The sequence below is a fragment of the Diceros bicornis genome, chromosome 31 (genome assembly GCF_020826845.1).
Source record: "Diceros bicornis minor isolate mBicDic1 chromosome 31, mDicBic1.mat.cur, whole genome shotgun sequence".
NCBI classification, from domain to species: domain Eukaryota; kingdom Metazoa; phylum Chordata; class Mammalia; order Perissodactyla; family Rhinocerotidae; genus Diceros; species Diceros bicornis.
The window spans coordinates 29,015,533-29,037,021 of record NC_080770.1 but is presented as its reverse complement, the minus strand read 5'-3'; the positions used below and the strand labels follow the sequence as shown (position 1 = coordinate 29,037,021).

Below are 21,489 nucleotides of genomic sequence, written 5' to 3'. Positions count from 1 at the left end.
AATGGTCAAGAAATTTTGACTCAAGAGCCCAAGAAAGGGTTTTGTGTCACCCCACCCCCAACCTCAACCATTCCCAGGCAGAAGACCAACATTGCACCATTTTACCCCTCTTAAAACATTACTATCTCTAGAAAGAGTTGCAACTTTAACTTTAGTTAAGAATTTGAATTAAAGTGTAGTGAAGCCAACAGGAAGAAAAGAGAGAGAACTAAGATTTGTTGCACTCCTACAAAGTTCCAGGCACTGTACTAGTTTTCTGTTTTGTACTGAAATAATCCTCTATATGTAGCTTATAGCTTTTATTATCCCCATTATTCAGACAAAGAAAGAGAGCATGAGAGAGGTGAAGAAACTTGCCCAAGGTAACATAGTTAGAAAGTAATGGAGACAAAATTTGGATACCTGAGGTCCTGGGTAAGGATGGAAGGAGAAACATCATCAGAAGCGCAAGTTCCCTGATCATCTGAGAAGACAACACCCAGGAGCATGGAATGTTCTTCCCCTCCCCCTCCCCCTCCCCCTTCCCTCCCGCAGGGGAGGAAGCTCATTGTCTTATCTCAGTCCTTTATTGTCCTCATAGAAGACTTCTCCACCCTCCCAATGCCAAGCAGCCTCCCCTTCCCCCAATGCCCCCAATGACCAGTGACCACACCAGCCCGTTTATTTCATGTGTAGCAATTCCTGCAATTTGCATTCAGCTTGCTCGTTTATTTACTTGTTTATAAGAACCTCTAGGAAGGCAGCAAACTGGTTGTTTCTTGTTCGCTGTTCTAGACTGGATCTACCTGAGAGTCTTGCCCATAGTGGATGCTCAACAACAATTTGTTGAATGAATTAATGAATGTTTAAATAAATACTTGAATGAATAACAGTTAAAGACACAAAACAGAGAGTCTAGAATGTCATAGGATAGATTTATCCCATCTCACAATTTTGCTAAATGCTGTTCTTATTTATCTGAGCGTCTGGGAATTTCTCCTGATTTTCCTGTCTTCCCAATTTAAGCTTCTTTTTTTCCAGCAAGGATGCCAGGGAGAAGAAGGACACATATACACTGCAGGGATGAAGAACAGGACGCTACAACTGTGTTCTTCGTTCCTCCTCCCGTCTCCTTCCCAGACCAAATCATCCTGAATTGGATATTGTTGAGTCTGTGAAAAACAAAGCACAAGGTTTTTCTTACAGTCTCTAGTGCAGCTGTAGGCCTTAGAAATGGCAATGCCCCTTCTGCATCGTCACATAGAGGCTATGATGCCTGAGTCTCTGAGTTACCATCACCTCTATGTTTTCCTCTTCCAAATGCATGGCCAATGCAATCTCTGCCAGTGGCACAATGACCCTGGGCTGTCGGGCTCAGCCTAATTTTACACTAGATCACTTCAAGTCCATGCAATGGATGCACGTCACTGCCACAGAAAGGTAGGTTTCCTGAAAGCCTGTCTCTCTCTGACATTTCTGCCATGAGGGACTCCACGAGGGAAAGATGCTGATGGACGGATTTAGCTTCCTCCTTTAAGCAAATCCTCTCACCTCATGCACCCCGCCACTTGATCTCTCTGTGTGGCTGGGCCCCCTCGGTCAGGAAGCATTTTGTGCAGGATGCCCTCGGTGGCTCGAGAGTGGCAGGGCTGTGCCAGGGGGATGGCAGGAACTGCTGCCACTGACACATTTCAGTCAAGCGTAGCAAGCCTCTGCCAAGCAAGGGAGCCAACAAAGGAGCTGTGGCGACCGCCTGAGGCTCAAATCAGATCATCTCTCCCAATCCAGGGAAAAATAAATAAATTCCAGCCACTCAGCAGTGGCGGTGGTGGGGGAAGCCTAAGGAAGCCTGAACCCTGACTTCTCTCTTGGCTTTCACAGCTGGCTCTGTGCCAAATGCAAAATTACATCTGACCTCTTAGCACTGCTTCAGAGCAGCAGAGGCTCTCTGCTGCAGATGGGAACACTTCAAGGTGAAATGCCTTTGGAGAGGATTTTTTTTTTTTTTGAGCTGCTGCATCAATGTTCTTAGCTACCAATGTTAGATGCCTGCATTTCTATTGGATCTGGTCTGTGCGTGAGAGTTTGGATTGACAGTCCTCTTAAAGCCAGTTCCAACTTCCAGGTTATCAGACAGAGACAACTGCAATGCCATCTCATTTCCCCTCCTCTGCCCACAGAGCTGCCTGTGATCTTCTCTCGAAAAGGAGCAGCCCAGTTTCAGCACCATAGATATGGGCGCCACTGAGAAGGACCCTGGAGATTAACCTGCCCAGCTGACTTGGGTATTCACACAAGAAAAGTAAGGCAGAGCGAAAGCAAGGGGCTTTTGCAAGTTAGATGTTTTGATCATTTCCTTATGCCTTTTGCCTCCCTGTAGCATGCTGCCACCTCCTGGAGTGTAAAATCAGTTCCTCCATCACTTGGCTGAGTAGAGGATTCCAAATGACTTTCATAGATGAAGGAGTTTACAATCAATACCCTGTAGAGAACAGATGAAACACTCCAACTCTCATTCCTGAAATCAGCCCTTAGGGAAAAAAATGTATGAGAGAGGGAGGAAAAAAGTGTGTGTATGTGGAGAGAGAAACAGAGAAAGAGAAGGGAGGGAGAATGAAAAAAAGAGGAGAGAATATTCAGGAATCTTACCATAGGGGTGAGGTGCTAAGGTTTAAAGATCTACTGTCCAGGCACAATGTAAAATTACTAATTACAAGACTGTTTTAAAGTGAAGAATACTGAAGAAAGACAGAAAAACCTATCCCAAAGCACTAAGAAGCCAGTTTTGCCAGTACCAAAATAGTGAAGATGAACTACCATCAAGAATCAAATGGTACCATTTCTCCACTTGATACTTGAGTTATTTTTTTAAATACAAAGGTCTGGGTTATAAAAAGCAAATGGAAATTCTGACTTTCTTATGGTCCAGAACCCTAAATTGTGCTTATGAAAGATTTGTTCTATACCTGTCTCTACATTTCAATGACTTTCCTCATAGATTGGACTAGAGAGGACCCATGTGAACATAATATATTTGGCTTCAAGTAATGGAATTTTTAGTAAAAATCAGGATGAATGTTTTTCCATAGAGGCTCTATGACCAAAACTATAAAGAGAAATACAAACTATTTTTTTAGTATGGACTTAAAGATATTTTACTGTATTGAGTTTGCATCCTCCTACCTTGCACATTTCTATTCATGTATACTTTTATTGTTATCATTTTTATGGATTCAAAAGATTTGAACACAAAAGATTTAAATCACAGCAGCATTTGCTCTGTTCAAAACTGGTGCAGAAAGCAGAAAGATTTCTTTCTCGTGCTTTATAAACCAGGAAGCTACTAACCCCAAATAGGAAAAAAAATACATTCTACATCCGATGCCAAATACAAATTGTGGTTCTGATTCCTGGAAAGAGGCTTCAAAGTGGATCTTGATGATATGAAATGAAAAGGATGCAAAAATAGTTGATATGAAAGCTTCCTTTGTGCACACCTGTGCAAGTCTTTGATAGTCTATTGATTGATAACTTCCCTAAGGAATAAATTTTGGCATTAAATTACCCCAAACAGTCATGAAGGCTTTCTTTCAATCTCTTAAATGCTCTTGCATCAGGGAAAAATTTATTATGTAATGGGAAAATAGGACTGTGTGTCAACATAACCAGCCTGCTGCTCCAGTTCTGGATCTAGGCCAGGTCTATATTAATGTGCTCAGGGACCAAGATTTAGGTCGCCCACCTGTAACTCTAATTTGACCCTCTGGTCTTTTTTCTTTCCATTTCTGCTGTAATCTAATAAGGATGAAAAGATGTGATTTCTTTGTTCCTCCTTCTCTTTTCCTTTTAATAGTGTCTGGTAAGGACTTTTTTTTTAAGCCATTTCTTAACCATTCTTTTTCTTAAATCATGGCCAACTGGTTTGAAAATTCTTATTCTTTACCTATTAGGGAAAACCACTGTATCCCTGTGTTTTTGCCTCATACAAATTCCCTGGGACAAAAAATGTAATAGACTTGCATGGGTGTTACATTTCGGGTGACCTGGGTTCAAAATGCCATTCAGTTTGACAAACTGCTTATCTCAGTGGGCGTCGGTTTCCTAAACTGTAGAAAAGAGGAATCATAATACCTTCTTCACAGCCCTCTATAAAGAGAAGTGAGGAGATGAAGAAAATTACTAGTAGTGGGCTTGGCACATCATTTATTAGCTACTTGATGGGAGGCAGGTTTAAATAACAACTAGAAGAGAAATTGGCTAAAAGATCAAATCATAACTTGAACAAGTAGTGAGAGAACAAAGAGATGGCAAATGTAGTATTTAAATTTTATTTTACTTGTATGAGGCCTCTTCATGATCATGTGAATATATGTGCCAATTTGAGAGCAGGATTATCTTTAGAGGTAGAAAGGACCCTAAGAATGAACACTGTGGAAATATTTTTGATAATAAAATACAATCCATGAGGATAAAATTGAACAACTTAGCTGAAGTTTTTAAACATAAATGCTATTAAAAATACATCATGTTGTTAATGTTATTATCATTTACAAGAAGCAGCCATTGTTCCACACAGGCGTTACCTATAGTTATCCAGTACCAAATTTTCACGATCATGCAAAGAATGACAATAACTGAAATTTCCAAAAAGCAGAATATTATAAATGAAATCTTCACATTAACCAACATTGAAACAAAGGCAAAGACTCACCTGGCTTTTCTGTTTAGGTAAAAAACAGCTGCAGTTTTCAGCAGGCTACAAAACCCCACGAAGATGACAAGAAATATGTAATGAGGAAATAAGTAGGACTAAAATGGGATTTTGTAGAAAATGAGAGAATTTAGAGGCAACTGAAGAACTCTGGGCCAAGCCAGGCCTTGTTTCCACTTCATCAAACTATACTTTGAATCTACAATTTTAGTTTCCAATCCTTGATGATCATCAGCATTTTGTTTGGGAGGTTAAAAGGTACTAGTTTTGGGGATGGGGCAGAGAGAATACTGCAATGATTTTTAAAAGCTCCTCCAGGAGATTCTGAGGTTCTGCCAGACTTGGGAACCACCGGACAAAGGACACATTATGTCCTTATGTCATTACCAATCAACTCTACCGTGTGGCTCCCCTGGTGCACAGCTGCACTGCTTAATTCTAGATGTGTTTTGATTAGACACAGATGCATTTAATTAGCAGTTTGTATCATCAATTAGAACACGAACCCGAAAAGTCACCTTCTTGCTAAGATATGCTTTGAACACAGATTTTAATATGTGAGGATTCTTGAAGAAAGGGGGCGGATTCTAATGCAGTCATTAAAACATGAAAAGATTTCACCTGGGGATGCAATCTAGAAAGTAAGGATTCCTTGAATAAGCTAATAGTGATAGTCATACATCTAGCCTGAGTCAGAGAATCTGGGTATCATAGAATAAGAAAAAAAAATGTGATGATAATAATAGAAAAGCTATGTTTTATTTTTATTTCATTTTCCCCAAAGCATTTTCCCAAGCCACTCCTGCCCCATTTCCAGGAAGGGAAGACTTACATCAAAGGGAGTTTGCAGTGTTTGCAGATTCACGAAGTCTTTCACTTGGTCAAAATTAGTTCATTTAGTTCTCTGACCTAGTCAGGGAAACAGCTTCTACTGCAGCTAATACTGAAATATTACTCACGTGCTTACTCAAGCAGCTGAACATGCCAATCAACATACATCACATCAGTCAACCCTAGATTTAATTTTAGAGTTGAGGACAGGGGGACTCCAAGAGGTGGGACCAGAAGAGGAAGGTCGGTTAATGTGACACTAAGGCCAAGTGCTTGACTACCTCCCTTAAAGAGCACCACACTCAAATTGACAATGAAGAGACCCCAGTTTAAATAACTTCACCAAGGAATTACTCGCCTATTTCTCTCCACCTTCCCAAATGAAATTCTACTCTCAAAACGGAAGTTTTACCTTCTCACACTCTAAACACACATTTACTCCACACTCTAAACTTGCCAGTCATATAAATTCTTTTTTTTCTTTTTCAAAAGAGGCAGCTATAAAATCCTTTGCATGACTACAGAAATTCCCTCTCCTTTCATATCACAGGCATCACTAATTGATCGCGTGAGCTGGGTGCAGTCAAAAGTCCTCCTCCTGGAAGCAACTTAGATAATCACATCTTATCAATCAGAGTTGGCATTCAGGATGAAACCTATTTGCCAGTCACAGTTTACACATTCCCTAAAGTTATCCTTGATATTTTGGTTTAAAATTCCAAAAGAGTTATGTAAATCGGTGAATCAGTTCATATTTACACATGGGTTTATGATAACACTATATGGACACTTGATGAATCTGGAAGATGTTGACCATGTCAACATGAGAATATTCCAAGAGTAATGAAATAAAGATTTCCTTGAGTTCCAGAGGGCATTTGATTAACAAATCCAAATATATATATAATATCGTAGAACTTCTCTAAGAGACAAAGAACAAGGCTAGAATGTGGAGACACGAGGCATTTATAAATCTGGGCAATTTGTCAAAATCGCCACAAATAGAATTCCCAATATGCTTTAGTAAAAATGTATATAGTGTCCTATGTAAAAGTGAATTTATATTCTGGCTGCCAAAGACACTCTACCTGAACCATGGGTATCATAAAGCTTAAAGAATCCCAAAGCTCCTCAGAAAGTAGTTTCTTTTTTTTTTTTTAAACCCAAGAATTCTGGAATGCATTGCAAACTAAACTATGCCTAGCAGGAGCTTTTTGCTCGGTGTGGATAAGAATTGAGCAGGCAAGTGAACTAAGGCTTTGACAAGGAAAGCTTAGTAAAGATTTAGCACAGACACCATAGGGGGAAAAAAAGGATGAACTGAACAAAATGAAAACCTGGGACATAAAGAAACAAAACCCTCAGGGAACAGATATACTAATTCTACAGCATTTATGCTGTAATTAGAGAAACCAGTCTCAAGCCAGGTGGACAGAGAAGGAAAACCAGCCAGCATCATTCTGGGTTAGGCAATGAAATAAATGGGAAAACCCAAAACAAAACCTATTGTGTCATGTAAGCTGGCCCATGATTTGATCTCCATCAATGAATCTCTTGGTGGTCACCATAACCTGTAACCTACCTTCAAGCTTTGACTTACCTTTCATTTCCCTACTTTACACACAATGCACACACACACACACACACACACACACACACCCCTATATTCACACATGTACATATGTGCACAATGGCTCAGAAATAAAACACACACAATTCTCATTGTGGGGTACATATCTCATGGTGGGGGACGGAGTAGATCTAAGACTATTGAAGTATCCATTCAATTAACTGAGATAATGAACTTGGGCTCTGAGCACGTATTAGGTAAACATTAACTATTTAGTTAACATAGTTAACTTGTTAACATGTTAAAAGGGCTAGTTACGCTATGCATACTAGTTACAATCCTAATATTGACCATATGAGAGTATTAATTGTACCAAAATGGGCTGAAGTTGTGACCTACCCAAGACCACTAGTGAAGACGGTGTTGTCATTAAAATCCAGGGATAGCTGGCATGTTTTTTTTATTGTGTCAAACTGCATTCCAATGGGGTATCTAAACACTATTGGAATATTGAAAGGGTTAAAAATTATTCGGTCCCACCCCCACCAGCACCAAAAAGTTAAACAAAATAACAAACAACAACAAAAGAACTAACCCAATCCAGAACCAGGTACTTTCATATTCTACTAGCCTCACTCGGAAACACAAACCATAAGATTGACGGAGAAGTTGATTTCTGCTTGAAAAATTAATGCTGTACACGCTGTAGCTTCCCGTGCTAATAATTCTCTCAAGTGCAACATTTGAGCTTGAGCTTCCATAAATTGTGCTAACCTCAAGATCAGCCCCCTTCGTTTACCTGCTTATCTGACCCATGGGAATTTGTAATTAATTAGACCGGAACTCACCTATCATATCAATTCACAGGTTCACGAAAAAACGTACTTTATTTGCCAACAGATAATCCATGCCGCGCTCAGAGGCCAGATATTAATCTTATTAAAAGGGTGATCCCATCATGTCCTTTCTTGCTCAGAAATGACTGAGGCTTCCTTGTCCCTGCTGGAGTGAGAGCCCTACAGCTCAGCTCACATTTCCACTTTCCAAAGAATGGATGTATCCTCTAACCCAAGTTTTCTCAGCACTAATTCTTTGCATGAGTCCACTGTTTTGGCAAGTCTTAGCTGCACATGACTCTTGTTATTCCACCACATTTTGCTTTTCCTTCCACTCACTTTCTACTCTGTCATCCTCCACGGAACAGCCCACAGGCTCTGGCTCCTCTCTGAATTCGACAATACTGATTAGAGCAATTATTTTGTTTCTTATTATCTACTGCATTAGGCAATGCTAGGGGACTGTGTTTTATCTTCACCACAAAATTGCAAGCTCCTGGGAGACAAAAACCATTTCTGATAATAAATGTTTTTTAGGGCCTAGCACAGTGCTTCATATCTAGTCAGCACTGGATCAATTCATCTATTCATCAAGTGCATATTATTAAGTACCTATTATATACCAAGTACTATGCTATTACTCCAAAATACAATAGTGAACAAGATAGTCATGATCACTGTTCTTACAGAGCTTATATTTAATAGGAATGAGACAATTACGTTATCAGCACTTTCAATAATGTTTGATCCTGTTTCAATAATGTTGGATAAGTGGGAAGAGAGAAAAGTTCATGTTCTAGAGGAGGAAGTGGCAGCAGTAGAGACAGGGTGAGGGTCCCAAAGGGCTTTTTATAGCAGGTACCATTTACTCATTGAATGAATTGGATCAGGGAGAGAAGGAAGGAAAGAAAGGAGAGAGGAAGAAGCAGGTACCATTTACTCATTGAATGAATTGGATCAGGGAGAGAAGGAAGGAAAGAAAGGAGAGAGGAAGAAGCAGGTACCATTTACTCATTGAATGAATTGGATCAGGGAGAGAAGGAAGGAAAGAAAGGAGAGAGGAAGAAGCTAGCATTAAAGGTTTGCAATTACATGTTCCTGCACTTTGGTTACATAGAAATAAATAGACAAATAAATACAGAGATAGACATATATACATACCACAGACTGTCTACCTACATACTTCCTGTGAGAAGAGTAAGGTCTGACTCTATCTCATAAATCTACAGCCATCTATTTTCAGCACAACAATTCTATTACACACTTGAATCAGTGGAAATCTAAACTCAATGATTCAATTACTCTCGTTACTCGATTAACAATTGCTATGAGATATACAGCTCTTCCACAAATATTCTTTCTTATAATATCAGTGCAAATGTCCCCAATCTACATGTCAAGATGCACCATAGCACGTAATCAATTTTTATATTACTTATTTATTCCTTTGAGAGAGTTAAAGGAAGTCCATTTTGAGGCTCAAATAAAGTTCAGTTTTAAATTCCGATTCTAGGTTAGGATTTATGCCAGCTCTTATTTAGCATATGCACCCATCCGTGTCCATAGGCCTTTCTGGTCCTGAAATGGAATAATTCTACATGTATTTACATTATTCCAGCCTCCTTACTCAGCAAGCTTTCTAAATAGATGCTGGTTTGTGCCAGGATAATAAATGGATCTAAGGGGGACTTGAGAATCGGGGCGCAAGGTCAGAAATGGACATTCTCATAAACTGATTACAGTTTTTTTCTCAAAAACTGATTACAGTATTTTTGATTACAAAATTACAAAGTGTAGATAGGATTACCTTCTGCGGGAATCTCCCCAGAAGGAGGAGAGGGAGTGTACTTTGTGGATCTATGGGAGATAATTGTTCAGGCGGTCCAGAGTCAAGTACAAAGATTCTAAGGCAGGAGCTTGTCTGACATATTGGAAGAACAGCAACGGGGGCAGGAGTTTAAGGCTGAGGGCAAGGGGTTACTTGTGTTTTGGTTGATGAGAGAGGAGGTGTTTACTGCACAGGGCCTTGTGGGACATTATCAAGAACAAGGTTTTTACCCTGATTGAAATGAGCCATTGGGGTTTGACCTTCAACATATTTCAATAGACTTTTATTTTTAAAGGATTCTCTTTTTCTTCCTTAATTTAGTTTGAGTGAGTGATTAGGCGAGAACATACCTTACCTAGCTGGACAGAAATGACTGGTCATTTTACAAGGATATTAAGTTTCTAGAGTTTGATTATACCCTCTCCCTTTAAGTTGCCAAAAGCTATCTGATTCTGGTGGGGTTTTTTCCTAATCTGTTATTAATTTTGCTGTTTCCTTTGCAGGAAATTTTCTTGCAGAAAGTGGAAGGAACTACAGAATATGAGAAGGTGCTATTTTCCTAGAACTGAGAAAGCAAATTTGGAGGAGCAGTTGGCCCAGGGCCACACAGCTAGAAATGTGGGTGATGAAATTAGAACTCAGGACTGACTGCTAATGTGGACCTTGCACATTCCATGCTGGCCCAATGTTCCCTGCTTGATGATTAAAATTCTTAATATAACTTTTAAAAATAAAAATTCTAGTTTTGCAATCAGTGTTTCACAATTTTGATAAGCATGAATCAATACCACATGACCCTCGTTTGGCCAGATGAAGATTGATTGCTAAATCTTTACTCCTGAGAGTCATAATTTTTTCTTGTTTTTTCCACCAACCAAAGCCATTCCTGAAAATGTATGCCCTTTGTGAAGCAGCCAGCTGAACAAACTCTTATACAGTAAATTGGGTAGGAGGGTAGTGTGTGTATTTATGTGATGTATGCACATGTGCACAAGTGTGCAGGAGAGGGAGAGAGAGAGATGTCTTGATTCCAGCCATGCAAAAGTGTAACCATGTGGCACACCATTGCTTCTCATCCCAAGGGCACACAAGGCAGAAAGCACACAGCAACCAGCCTGAACTTGCCAGCCTCATCCTTGGACCTCACACTCGGCAGTGGGAGCTGCTTGCTAGGACCAACCTCACCTTCTTTAGAGGTCAGCTTGCAAAGGAGATATTTCAAAACATCAATCTATGGAGCTCCTTCTTCTCTCCTAGTCATCTCTTTCTCTAACTCAGTCACTATTTTTTTAAACCAACATTTTCCTCCTGGAGAAAGGAAATGCATCACTCTTGCTGGGTCCAGCAATAAAAGTAAACAAATCTTTCCCTCAACTTCAAAGAAATGAAGCCTTTCACTTTTATCTTCCCAAGCAGAGTAGAATAGACAGGCTTTCTTTTTCTTCCCCCTAAGCAGTGGGAGTGAACGCCTTCTATTGAACAACTCCACCCATGCCCTGGTGGCTTCCTTCTCAAAGGGTCAGTGAAGTCCACAGAGCCCACAGAAGCGCAGATGTGAGAATGACCCACAGAACCCTCACAACCACTCATATGTCCATTTTGAACAATAACTGCTTTAAGGATTCATAACTAGGAATAGAGGAAAATCAGTTCTGGAGGGAGCGATGATTTTAGGATAGGTGTTTGTCTCCACAGTGACATGGCAGAGGCAGAGAATCAAATTTAGGCTGGACTACCTGAGGGGTAGGGAGGGGTAGAAAGACAGGAAAGAAGTTAGCAGGCAGCAAATGCAACCTCATATGGCCCTCACTGTAAACAGTTTGAATCATCACTTGTATTGAGCTACATAGACTATTCAGATGAGGATGATAATGAGGCCAAATTAGCATAGAAGATTGGCTAAGAACTCAGGTGTTAGAATCACAAAGATCTTTATTCAAATCCCAGTTCCTACACTTAGGAGCTGTGTGATTTGGGGCAAAGTGTTTCACACTTCTGGCTCTCATTTTTCTCATATGTATGTTTGGTAATTATAGAGTGGTTGGGCTCATTACGAAAAACAATGTGTGGGAAAGGCTTACTCAGTACAGTACCTGGACAGCCTTCGTCTGAGGGTACCTGGTTGACTACAACAAAAAAAGAGCTCCACAGTCCACTGGCCAGAGGGAGGCTGTTCAAAGAAGGCAGCGTTCTGAAAAGAATGACTGAGTAACAACTGTGTTCCCATTCACACACTAGCCCCAACTTATCCTCTAACTTTGAGAAAATTACTCAATCACGAAGAAGTGGTGTCAGCTGGAGGCAAAGCCAGGCAGGAAGAGGACATCTGAGTTATAATTCTCCCTCCGTGCCCAACAAATTATACTACTGTGGGCAGGTCACATAACCTCTCTGGACCTCATTTCTCTTTGTAGAAAATGAAAATGAATGAGTTGGGCTAGACTAAACACAGAGGCTCCAAATTCTAAAACTCTTTGTAGGCTTAATTTCCCCAATAGAGGAGGGACCATTTCTGACTCTGAAAGCATGACAGCATCTGACAAATGTCCCCACTTCCTGTATGATGGTCGGTTATCAATTCCAATTATGAGACCAGAAGAGGAACAATCTGAAACCAGCCTACAGGGATCTGTGCCCAAAGGGAGGGGGTGAAGCTATTAAGGGTAATGATCAAAGCCTGGCCATTTAATGGGGCGGCTGTTAGGCAAAATTCACTGCCTTTCTCTGGGATCCGTTCCCCTGACTCAGCAGCCTGCAGGACAGGACACAGGAGAGGGCTCAGCTGCTTCTCCTGCAAAGACAAATGGGTCTAGAATGATTCACACTTACAGTATTAATTATGAAATCATCAATTTACTTTTTCATGCTTCTTTACAAATCATTATAAAAATAATATCATTTAAACACTGATTCGTTTATTGTGCCCAATTGTACACCCCAGGGAAATCCTAGCCACTGTAATATTTGAAAATGCTCCTCTAAATTAGCAAGCCTTGCACAGACTCTATCGGCAAATTCAATCATCTCTCTGCCACTGGTATTATTGTTTGTGGTTCCCTTAAAGAATTGAGTTCACCCGCCTTCAATTCCAGGCAGTCTGAAATGATATGAATAAGCTGTGAGTTTCGCGGCAGTGACTCCATTAATATCAATATACAATAAAGAACCACACAGAATAATAAAAACATAAGCCCCAAACAATATCTGAAAAGCCTTTTAAGAGCAGAATAAATGTTCTAGTGATATTTTCCTCTCCTCTCCTCTTATCATCAACACTCAAACAATAGTGTACAGGCTTCATTGGTATTTACTCTTTCTTCTTCCATCTAGGTTCAGAAAAAAGGAGGATTTACTAGATTTAATTAGCTCCATGATTCCTGGGTTTCCCTGACCAAATGAGGTAGTTTGTTACTAAAAGTAGAAGATGGTAATTTTTATGAGAGGCGCCACCAAATGTTTCTACCTAATGTTGATTAATAAACTGCAAAGAGATGAAATTTTAAATCCCTGGATTCTACAAATAGAAAATGAGGAATAATTGATGCTCTTGGAGGGAAGCCACACAGAATCCACAATGAAGGAAAAAATTATTATAAAACAGCATCTCACTTGGGCATGGGAATTCTGATGCTAGATTTTAGACCAACGAAACTTTCAAGACTACAAATGCAGGCAGTTGGTCTAAACTGCGCGGAGGTGCTGACTGGTTGCCATTCATCTAAATGAGCCAAATTCCTTGTAAAACCTCCCTTCCTGATCTTTTTAGCTAAATTGAGGACACAGGAAATTTCAGATTTGTAAAATATTTTAATACTGATCTTTCTAAGCACACATTCCACACCTGACTTCCAGCTATAACATTCCTATTGTTTGACCAAGATGGTCTTAACCTTTCCCTCAGCTTGACTGAACTTTTAGACAGGCTTCCTTTTGACTCCAGGACTCTCATCATCCTTTTCTAACAGCATTTGTTTTAGAAAACTTGTAATAATAAATCTTTTCTCTGCCGCTTTGATGTGTAAATCTTTTTAAAAGCCTCCTGCCAGTTTTACAACTCAGGAATGTCTTTCTCAAGGATCTGGGAACCATCTTTTTGAAATGTCATCAACAAAGGAGTTAGTACCCCAATCTCCCAATTTCAGTGGGAGGAGTAGAAATCTAACTTCATTGGACACCTTGCTCTAAAGTTGCAAAACTGTCTCCTGTCACAAAGATATGAGAAGTTCATTTTTCCTTTGGATAAAGCCAATTAGCAAACACAGATGGTCTATGATCTCCCCTTACTGTCTTCCAGGACTTTTTCATTAGCTCACATCAGCCCTTAAAAAAACCCACCACCTCTTCTTCAAAGGAGTTTAGACTTAGTTGTGGCAATAAAGTCTTCTTTGCCTACTTAACTTTAGCCAGTGCAATTTTTGCTTTGACGTGTTCATCCTGCCCAAGTTTGCAGCTTTCTGATGATGAGCAAGCATTCCAACACGTCCTTGGGCAGCCAGTGCTTCCTTGATTATTCCTGACTTTAGAAAATTTTCCCTTACAAGGACCCTCAATCTATCTCATTAGGAATTTTACCTACCAACCCTGGTTCTGCCCTTGGGGTCTATATTTTACACATCCTTTAAATGTCTAAAGAAAACTTCTCTACTCTAGGTTCAGCATTCAAGGACCTTCATGGAGGGCTCGGAGCCTTAGGGCTTGAATTTGGCTTTGTTAAAGGAGCTCCCTAAGGGAATGCTTGAAGATACAGTGCCTCTAGGTCCAGAAGAGGCAACTGGAGGGATTTAGTTTTACCTCAGGAAAATAAAAATTTAAAATGGTGTGAAAATTCAGGATATGACCCATAGATCAAGAGTCATCAGATTGAATTACAAATACACTTAGTTTTCAGTAATGCTTTCTTAACCCTATAAATAAAAGCAATCTTTCGAGGTTTGAGTAGCCCAGGGTAAGGATATAAAGATTCGTTGTTGCTTTAGTCTCCTAAAACCATCAAAGAAAGACACTACACATTCAATTTGGAGGGTGAGAAGGATAATAGTTGGTAAATTCTTTCCAAGACCACAGTCAAAACCTTGAAAAATCTGTAAAGTTCATAAAATGTGTTGTTCTTTTATTCTATTCCTCCCCTGCAGACTTTGCCATGCACACTCACATATTTATCCTTCCTCCTTAACTACTTGAAGTTTCTCCACTTTAAGATCTAGGCATTTCCCTGTTCTGGATGTTTTCCAACATTCTCACGCCTATCAAAATGTATTCATCCAATGCCCCATTATATCAGGCATGGCTTCAAATTAAGGGGTAGCCAGTCCATCAAGTAGTCAATCAGGTTCTATTATTATTTGATTAAGCAGGTTTTCCATCCAAGAAAATACTATAAGTTACAAGTGGGTTAATAGTTGACCCTGCTGGGCACACTTGGAGTTCACTGAGGGAAGGATGGGAATCACAGGATCATTATGTGCCTTTCCCTTTATAAATGGTTTTTGCATTCACAGTCTCTGCTGCTCCCTCCCACAGCCCCCTTCTGTTCAAAAGTAATTTTTTCATTTCTACAACGTATATAGTATTTTATTTGTCTTTCTTTTTTTTTTTAAAGGTTTCATTTATTTATTTTTTCCCCCCAAAGCCACAGTAGATAGTTGTATGTCATAGCTGCACATCCTTCTAGTTGCTGTATGTGGGACGCGGCCTCAGCATGGCTGGAGAAGCGGTGCGTCCGTGCGCCCCCAGGATCCGAACCCGGGCCGCCAGCAGCGGAGCGCCCGCACTTAACGGCCAAGCCAAGGGGCCAGCCCTATTTGTCTTTATTATGGAATATGCTTTCAAATTAATTTATTTATACTATGTTGTGATAGTACCTTCTCTCCTAGGCTTAGAGCTCCTCAAGGGCAAAGCTATTCAGTTTTATATAGCCCATAATAACCAGCACAGTGCCTGCCACATAGTATATCTCAATAAATATATGTAAAGGTCTAAAAATTGAGAAAATTAATTGTCATGTAAGACAGAGAAGAGAATTATTATTTATTCTCACTTTTCAGAGAGGTTAAGCAATTTCTCAATGCTCAATGTGGGAGACTATCGGAGTTGTAAACATACATCTGATTATGATGACTTTGGATATGCAATTACACCTAGAGTTCCAAGGTCTGTGTCTACTGGAGATGTGTGTCAATTCTGGTTATTTAGAGGGACATACTAAAAGAAGCCTAAATTATGCTAGTTATTGTTAAGTTTTAGTATGTGTGTGCATATGTATGTGTATGCATGTGTGGGAAAGGACCAAACTTGCATTTTACTAGCTCTCATTTTGTTCTGAACAGATGGAACATATATTCATTCAATTTAGCTCTATAAAGAAAGAATTCTCTATTATAGAATGATAATTCTATCATGATAAAACTATCAAATGATAGATTCATTATATGGTGAATAAGAGGTATAAATCTGGGGAAAAGGGGACACTGCCCACACTCACTAACAAACAAATAAACAGAATCTTAGATCCTTCATTTGCAAGAAACAGTGGTGGCAGCCCTCTATATTTCACAACTCAATCTCTCAAGCTCCAAATCTTTTCGGTTCCAGAAGAAAGCCAATGTTCATGAACTCACTACCTAAGCCTTGATCAATCTTAATATACTGTACAAAATTGTTGGTGTAGCTAAAAGGGCTTTTTATTTTTTCTTTGATGTTCTTGCAAATGGATTCATTAGGAAGTAGAAACGAGAAGTCTGAATGAGAGAATGTAAAGAAAGAGCTGCTTTCTAAGCTGTGGGAAATTGTGACTCTGGCACAATCCTGCATAAAACCAGACACCACAGCTTTACAAAATAAGAGAGTCAAGAGATTTGCAAGAGCTTCTTTTCTGATAATTACAACATACTTGATTCCTAAAAAAGAACTTTAATGAATCCATTAGTCATACCAGATACCAATAAGGCCTGACTTTATCAGCTAAGTGTATAGTCAAGGGTTCATCTAAGCTCCTGGTCATCGTAGGTGATTAATGATTTATTAAGTGTTTCCATGTCACTTGACTAACACTTAAATGAGGAGCTGGGACCATAACAACAACAACAAAAAGAATTCGAGTTAGACCTCAATTAAACTTTAAGGATAGCAATCCACCAAGTCCCACAGCACCCTCCTCACAGAGCAGCAAGAGGCACTGAGCCTCCTTGGGGCACTCCCAGTGAAGGGAATCAACCTTCCAGGGAAGCCCACACCACTGTTACCTGGCTCTCCATGTCTGACAATGCTAGTGGACATTAGGGAGACCTCTCCTACAGTTCAGCATCAATTCATATTCTTCCCTTAGAAGTTCCTAGAACATATCTAATCACTCTCCTATATTATATTAAAAGAAATCTTCAGAAAAAAAGTAAAATCCTGACCCTTATGCACATACAAAAATGTACGTATGTTCAAGAATTTTATTTTGCTTATATGATATGAGGGAACCAAGAAGATATTATACCAGTTCAAAGTCAAAGTCAAAACACTACAAAATTACACGGAGTAAAGCAAACTTGAGCTAAATTGGAAATGAAAACAAACTGATTTTTCCACTGGAGAGAGGGAAGTCAATTAAAATTCTACTGGACAAGACAGAATTTGCATACCCATCAGCTACCTACAATTTACAGAGGTCAAAATAGCTCAAAGACGATGAACAGGACCAGATTCGAAGAATCTGGATGTGTGTGCTATAGATCATGAATAGTTTTCCACTGAAAGTACTATTTTTTTAATATGGAAATAGAATCCTACACTTTTCATGTAATTCTAAATTACAAAAAAAAGCCTAAAAGCTGAAAGGTATTTTTTTATATATTTAGTATTTATATATGCCTCTTAGTGCGAACATCCATTTATTTTACTGCAGAAATATTAATGTGTTTTATTACAAGTATTGCCCCAGATGTCTCTGGAGGTATTACATAATATATACTGTATTCACATATTCGTTTCTTAAAATCAGAAGTCTTCTGAATTCTTAACCCCATTTAGTCCCCTAAGGAAGGTATGCTGGGGTGCTGGAATCAGCTTATGACTTAGCCAATTGTATGCATCTCTTACCAACTTCATATTCAGTGACTTCAATTTGGTAGCTTGAAATTAGCCAAGGTGGGAGTACTTATTTACACAAGAAAATAGGCAAATGCTAGAAATCAGAGCTTTCTTGTGTGTGTGTGTGTGTATGTGTGTGTGTGTGTCTTTCTGAGAGCCAGTTGTTAAACATTTACCAGTACACCACTGCCCCCAAGGGTTTCAGATAGGGGACTGTGCACTTGTATCCTGGCAATTTGCACAGGATATGTGAGAATGAATAAGCTACACTCCCTATCCTTATGCAGTTCACAGTCTAGTGGAGATCTTGTGGTCTAGTAAATAAATTTACATATTTATAAATGTAACGTTGTTCTAAGGTTTATACTTTCCCCAAGGTGGCTGTTTCACTACAGACTTGTGTCTACTGTCCATCATAAAACAGATTAAATCTAAGTCAATTCAACTCAAGAGATATAGAGGCACATGAAGCCACTAGACGTTTCAAAGAATAGAAATAGTAGATCATGTAGAAGATTTAATTGGAATGTGCAAACACACATATTTTACTTAGTAATAACTTGTGATAAAGGCTAAAAACTTCCCCTCAAATAATTATTTGTGGAGAGAAAAGATTACGTAATTAAAACACAATTAGTGAATTTTCTATTTTCTCCATGCTGTCAACATTAGCCTTGTCTTTAATGGGGCATTTTTTCATGTAACAAAACATATTTTCAAACACTGACTATGTGCCAGGCACTTTGCTAGATGTCAGAGTTTCAACAATAAGCAAGGTTTGCAATCTGTTCCTAAGGAACTTTTATTCTAATGAGAAAGAATAATATAAGCATATAATCATGACAATACACTACGATGTCTGATATAAGTACTGGTCTGAATACAGATAGAACCAATTAACTCTGTAAGAACTGGGGAAATCCTCTCCAAGGAGATACTATAAAGGAAGAATAAGACTTAGTCAAAGGAGGGAGGAAGGGCATGCTAGTCAGGGGGAATGGTCTATACAAAGTTCTACACACTTACACAATATAGGATCCTTTAGGAAAAGATACAAGGCAAGTTCAAGAATGTGATTGGGTATTATGATCTCTATATGTCTTCAAGAGAGACAACAAACGGATTTAGAATTATGCTATAGTGTTCAACGCTTATTTTATATAAAAGATTCCATTAAGCAGAAGAGAATATGAAAAGATGAAATCTGGATATCAAGGTACAAAATTTAGAGCTTATAAGCTTTCTGATCCCATCTGTAGTCTTTAGAGAGTAAGCACCTTGAGGACAGGGAAGATTTTATATTCATACTTTTATCTTCTGTACCTAATTGAAGATTCTCACACATAGTAAGCAATCATTAAATAATTGAACTGACGAAGAGGAAAATAAACAGTAAAACATAGAAATGGTGATTTCATTTTCTATTTCACTCTGTCTGCTGTTGTATGCTAGCTGCATTCTTCAAAGTGCTGGAATTATCTCCTTTCTTGGTCTACTTGGCTCTGATCCCTCTCCCTGTTGAATTCATCTCCTACAACTCTCCCTTTCCATCCTGGAAGATCAGACATCCCTTGCTCTTTGCTCTTCCTGAGAACAGCAGGAAGAAGTCCCTTCAAGAACTTTCCCCTGAGGGCATTTGTATTGCTGTTCTCTCCACTGAAATGCCTACCCTGATCACTCTGTTAGTAACAGCACTCCTCTTTTGTTTCCCTTGCCTGAGTAGATTTAGTATTCAAAAAGATACTGCTAAGACTGATGTCAAAAGAGTGTACTGGCTACATTTTCCTCTAGGAGTTTTATGGTTTCAGGTCTTACATTCAAGTCGTTAATCCATTTTGAGTTAATTTTTGTGTAAGGTATAAGATAATGGTCTCCTTCATTCTTTTGCATATGGCTGTCCAGTTTTCCCAACACCATTTATTGTAGAGACTTTCCTTTTTCTGTTGTATGTTGTTGGCTCCTTTGCCGAAGATTAGCTGTCCATAGAGGTGTGGTTTCATTTCTGGGCTTTCAGTTCTGTTCCATTGATCTGTATGTCTGTTTTTCTGCCAGTACCATGCTGTTTTGATTACTGTAGCTTTGTAGTACATTTTGAAGTCAGGGATTGTGAAAGCTTCTACAAAGCACAGGAAACCATGAACAAAATGAAAAGACAACACACCAACTGGGAGAAAATATTTGCAAATCACATATTCAACAAGGGGTAATTTCTAAAATATACAAAGAACTCATATAACTCAACAACAAAAAAAACAAACAACCTAATCAAAAAATGGGCAGAGGATATGAACAGACATTTTTCCAAAGAAGATATACAGATGGCCAACAGGCACATGGAAAGATGTTCAACATCACTAATTATTAGGGAAATGCAAATCAAAACTACAATGATATATTACCTTACACCCATCAGAATGGCTGTAATTAACAAGACAAGAAATAATAAGAGTTGGAGAGGATGTGGAGAAAAGGGAACCCTCATACACTGCTGGTGGGAATGCAAACTGGTACAGCCACTATGGAAAACTATATGGAGGTTTATCAAAAAATTAAAAATAGAAATGCCATATGATCCAGCTATCCCACTACTGGGTATTAATCCAAAGAGCATGAAATCAATAATTCAAAAAGATATATGCACCCCTATGTTCATCGCAGCATTACTCACAATAGCCAAGACATGGAAGCAACCCAAGTGCCCATCAATAGGTGAATTGCTAAAGAAGATGTGGTATATATATACACAATAGAATACTACTTAGCCATAAAAAAGACTAAATAGTGCCATTTGTGACAACATGGATGGACCTTGAGGGTGTTAGGCTAGGCGAAATAAGCCAGAGAAAGACAAAGACTGTATGATTTCACACAGTGGAAGATTAACAAACACATGGATGAGGAGAAAAGATTGGTGGTTACCAGAGGGGAAGGGAATGGGGGGAGGGTGAAAGGGGTAAAGGGGCACACGTGTGATGACAGATAAAACTAGACTATCGGTGGTGAACACGATGCAGTCTATAAGACAGATAAAACTAGACTATCGGTGGTGAACACGATGCAGTCTATAAAGAAACTGACATATAATAATGTACACCTGAAATTTACACAATGTTATAAGCCACTATGACCTCAATAAATTAATTTTAAAAAATTAAAAATTAAAAAAATAGCCCTCCTCATCATCCAGTACTCTTTAGTCCCATACTATGCTTTATTTACCACAACTTGACATTGTATTATAGATCTGTTTATCTTTTATCTTCTCCCATCAATACATAAGCCCCAAATTGGTTGATACTTTGTGTTGCTCTCTCTTTTATTCCCAGCACCTAAACTGGTGCCTGGCACATAGAAGGTACACAGTAAATTTCCACTAAATAAGATGAATGAAAGAATAAACTGCCCTCTTTTACATGTGTTTCTGTGGGAAGTTTCCTCAGATCATTTTGAAAGCAAGTGCTATATATTAATAAACTTGAATGAAACAAAAACAAACATAAAAAAATCACTAATTACAAACAGACTTCAAAGGCTATGGAAAAATGCTTAAATATATCTAAAAAAATGTAAGTACTAAAGAAAATCAACAAAATACCAAGAGTCAAAATAGTTTAATTTTAAAATGTGCTAGTTGTCTGCCCAAAGGCCTATTTTTCCT

At 38.9% G+C, this 21,489-nt stretch overlaps 1 protein-coding gene across 6 annotated transcripts in view; it reads right to left on the bottom strand.

The window, feature by feature from the left end:
- The window catches only part of LRRC4C (leucine rich repeat containing 4C), a 171,655-nt gene that overhangs the window by 67,227 nt on the left and 82,939 nt on the right, over positions 1–21,489 (bottom strand). The window contains exon 2 of one of the 6 annotated variants that reach the window (XM_058527129.1): positions 7,491–7,590. The exons of the other annotated variants lie outside the window; for them this stretch is intronic. The gene's annotated coding sequence lies outside the window, so the exon portion shown is untranslated. The remainder of the gene's footprint in view (positions 1–7,490; positions 7,591–21,489) is intronic. 6 annotated transcript variants of the gene reach the window in all.